This window comes from Phyllobates terribilis, unplaced genomic scaffold, assembly GCF_046119375.1.
Source record: "Phyllobates terribilis strain yellow unplaced genomic scaffold, ASM4611937v1 Scaffold_11__3_contigs__length_659146591, whole genome shotgun sequence".
Taxonomy (NCBI): Eukaryota; Metazoa; Chordata; class Amphibia; order Anura; family Dendrobatidae; genus Phyllobates; species Phyllobates terribilis.
In genome coordinates this window covers 608,815,491-608,819,643 of record NW_027362771.1, presented here as the reverse complement: position 1 = coordinate 608,819,643, position 4,153 = coordinate 608,815,491, and the positions used below count along the sequence as shown (strand labels likewise).

At 40.1% G+C, this 4,153-nt stretch overlaps 1 non-coding gene across 1 annotated transcript; it reads left to right on the top strand.

Moving 5' to 3' along the window:
- The first annotated feature begins 2,223 nt into the window (after positions 1-2,223).
- On the top strand, positions 2,224-2,305 carry TRNAL-AAG (transfer RNA leucine (anticodon AAG)). The gene has a single exon. It is a non-coding gene; the product is annotated as a tRNA-Leu (tRNA).
- The last annotated feature ends 1,848 nt before the right edge of the window (positions 2,306-4,153 follow it).

Genomic DNA, 4,153 nt, shown 5'->3' with positions numbered 1-4,153 from the left:
TAATAGAGAAAGTCCCACACACTGCTAGAAGGCCAAATATTTTTTCAGAGCTAGATGCAGACAAAAAATTATTTTGAATTTGCAGCGTGATGGAGGTCAATATAGATGGACTAATAGAGAAAGTCCCACACACTGCTAGAAGGCCAAATATTTTTTCAGAGCTAGATGCAGAAAAAAATTATATTCAGTTTGCAACCTGATGGAGGTTTGTATAGATGGACTAATAGAACAAGTCCCACACACTGCTAGAAGCCCAAATATTTTTTCAGAGCTAGATGCAGATAAAAATTATGTTCAATTTGCAATCTGATGGAGGTCAGTATAGATGGAATAATAGAATGATGCTATGCCCAAAAGATTTTACTTCACTAGGTGCAGTAAAAAAATTGGTATTCTATACACAGGTGGTATATCTTGCAACACAGATAGGCTACTCCACTGACTAACACACTCTGCAATAGGCCAAAAAGGATTAGCTTTGCTAGATTCAGCCAAATGCTGTGAAAAAAACTTGCACAGACCTGCTTGGCAAAAACTGATAGGAACTGATGTAACCTAGTCCTGAAAAGGACTGCAATTACAATTAGTCTTTACTCCCACAATCTATCTATTTAAGAGCACAGACCTGCCTGATAAAAGTTGTAGGAAATGCTGTAACCTAGTCATTAAAAGGACTGCAATCACAACTATTCCCTACTCCCAAGCTATCTGTAGATTTGTGCGAAAATTGGCTTGAAATTAACAAGGTATAGAGCACACAGCAACAGCTGTGCCGTCTAACACGCAGCTGCAGCAGTGAGAAAATGGTGGCGACGGGGAAAATGGCTTGGTCTTATAGGGCAAGGACATGTGACATACACTGCCAATGACACATGCCCTTGCTTGTGTGAAAAAAGCACTTCGCTCCGTGTGTGCGCTGCTGATAGGCTGACAGATTGCACCTCCCCACTGTAAATGCGGGAAAGAGAAAAAAAAATGGAGATCTTCATTATTCCTGCAGAGATCCATCCCCTGCACCTCCCCCCACCCCGCTGTACACTCAAACTGCGTATTAACATTAATTTTCATCATTACTGAGAAAAAATCCAGTTATGATTTTGGTGCACGAACAGTTATCGAACATAACCTCGAACAGCCGAATTTTTCTCAAATCGTTCGTGTTCGACGAACGGCTCGAACACCACCAAAAACAGCTCGAATTTGAGATTGGCGTACAGTTCGAGTAGAACAACGCTCATCTCTACTAAAGATGAATATAATGCTGTCTGCAGTGAAAGCAGGGCTAGCGTTAGAAGAACTAAAGCCAGTAATGAAGTGAGGCTTGCAAGAGAGACCAAAAGCAATAAGAAAGGATTTTGGAATTAAGTCAAAAGTTAAAGAAAAGCCAAAGATGCTATAGGATTTTTACAGGATGAAAAGTGTAAAGTGGTTAAAAATGATGTTGAGAAGACTGAACTTTTAAATTCTTATTTGGCTTCTGTGACCTCTAAGAAAGCAAATGTAACATCAAGTGATCTTCACTGTGCTGTAGAAGAAAAGGAACATGTGAACAAGTCATACGTATGAATACTGCATATGTGTGGTCATGTTGACTTTAGGCATCAGAATTAATTACATCATTTACCATCTACTGTTTCATCCATGTCAGTTCAATCAATGATCAACCATTCTCAAAATTTTCCAAAATAAGTCTTGGTCGAATGTAGTCCAACTGCTAGCTCATATCCCTGCTGCCTTTTTAGGGCTATCAATACAGGATGAGCAGAGTGATTAGCAAATATAAACAGAGTCATGCTGCTTTTGCTGCTTTCCAGTAAGTCACCCTAGTGATGGATTCATATCTACACTGCTCTGCACTGCTGAATAATGTCTTCCATGCTGCTGCTTCTGATTATCTGTTACGTACAGACAGGGATGTAGGAATCCTCCATGTTTGATCGTCCTGTATCTGGGAGATCATAGCAAGCAATCTATACCACCTAGTTCAGTGATATCTAAAAATTAGCGGATGAGCCAACAGAGGAAAGATTAGTAAAATATCTGGATACAAGTCATATGTTTTGTAAAATGGTGCCCCAGAGTCAATGTACAAACAAATCCCTGATAACTACGTTGCTCATGCATAATAACATTTGTATTTTTGTCTAATTAAATATACAATGTTTTCTGCCACTTATATCATTAGCAAATTTCTGATTTAAATAAGTTTGAATATTTGTATGAGGTAGCGTGGCCGAGCAGTCTAAGGCGCTGGATTAAGGCTCCAGTCTCTCTGGAGGCGTGGGTTCAAATCCCACTGCTGCCATTATTCATCTGGATCTAATTTTTACCAAAAATTAGGAAACGGTTGAGGAACTAATGTGGATTGATAATTTAGGAGGCAGCGGTCATACTATCCTATAATTTTGAGCTACAAAAGGTGGAAGACCTGCGAAAACTAATATTTTAAGATTGGACTGTAGAAAGGCAGTTTTTAATGGACTCAGTAAAAAGGAAGGAAAGGTAGGAGGTTCTAAAGAAAAGAAATGTCCAGGAATGATGGGAGAGTTTGCTAAGTTAAATTCTCACTGCACAATCAGTAACAATCCCAAAAAGAAGGAAAAATGGAAAGCATTTATGGCGACCAGGATAACTGAATACTGAACTTAAAAGTTTGCTATAAAGGAACAAAGAAATGAATATCAAATCGAAAGTACTGTTCATATCTAAAGAAGAATATAATGCTGTCTGCAGGGAAAGCTGGGCTAGCATTAGAAGAGCTCAAGCCAGTAATGAAGTTAGGCTTGCAAGAGAGACCAAAAGCAATAAGGCTGAGTTCACACGATTCGTATTTAAGGCGTTTCCGCGGCGTTTTTGCAGTTGCGTAAATGCCGCGGAAATGCATTAAAAACGCATGGTAGAAGGGCAGCAATGTTCCCCAATTGAAATCCGCATGTGCTGTGCCCATGATACGGATTTTTCCGCAGCGTAAAAGCTGCGGTCAAAGATCCGCAGCATGTCAATTAATTTTGTGGAAACGCTGCTCTTTTGCCGCCATTGACTTGCATTAGACCGCATGGAATCCACATCACAGTATATGTTGATGCGTTTTCATGTGGTCTAATATGCAGATGGTACCCGGGTGTGGAGGAGAGGACTCTCATCCAGACCCAGGTACCATTAAAAAAAAAAAGAATAAAATAAAAAATATATATATTCTTACCTTCTGACGGCTCCTGCTTGGTTCCCGGCACTTCGGGGTTGAATGAAGAAGGACTTTCGCTGACGTCAGAGTCATGTGACGGGTCACGTGACACTGACTTCAGAAGGCCCTAAAGTCTTCACTGCCGGCAGCCGGGACCGAGCGAAGCCGGACACCGGGGGCCATCAGAGGGTAAAGTATATATTTATTTTTTATTTTTTGACATTCACACACTATATAAATCCATGCCGGTTGCATGGATTTATATAGTGTGAAGTTGACAAGCACTTTCCAAGTGATGCTAAAATCGCTTGGGAAGCGCTTGTCAACCCGCATGCGGAAATGAAAGTGAAGACCGCTTCATTTCCGCATGTCCCTGGCAGGAAACCGCATGTACAATCCGCATGCATTTTTTCCTGCCAGAGAGATGCAGAAACGCTCAGGAAAAAATCCTGAGCATTTCTGCATCATGTGCACATACCCGAAGAAAGGATTTTGGAAGTAAGTCAAAAGTTAAAGAAAAGCCAAAGATGCTATAGGATTTTTAAAGGATGAAAAGGGTAAAGTGGTCAATAATGATGTTGAGTAGACTGAACTTTTAAATTCCTATTTTGCTTCTGTGTTCTCTAAGGAAGCAAATGTAACATCAAGTGATCTTCACTGTGCTGTAGAAGAAAAGGAACATGTCAGCAAGTCATACGTATGAAAATTACATATGAGTGGTCATGTTGGCTTTAGGCACCAGAATTAATTACATAATTTACCATCTATGTTACATCCATGTCAGTTCAATGAATGATCAACCATTCTCAAAATTTGCCAACATGAATCTTGGTCAAAAGAAGTCTAACTGCTAGCTCATATCCCTGTTGCCTTTTTAGGGTTATCAATACAGGATGAGTAGAGTGATTAGCAAATATAAATAGAGCCATGCTGCTTCTGCTGCTTTCCAGTAAGTCACCCTAGTGATGG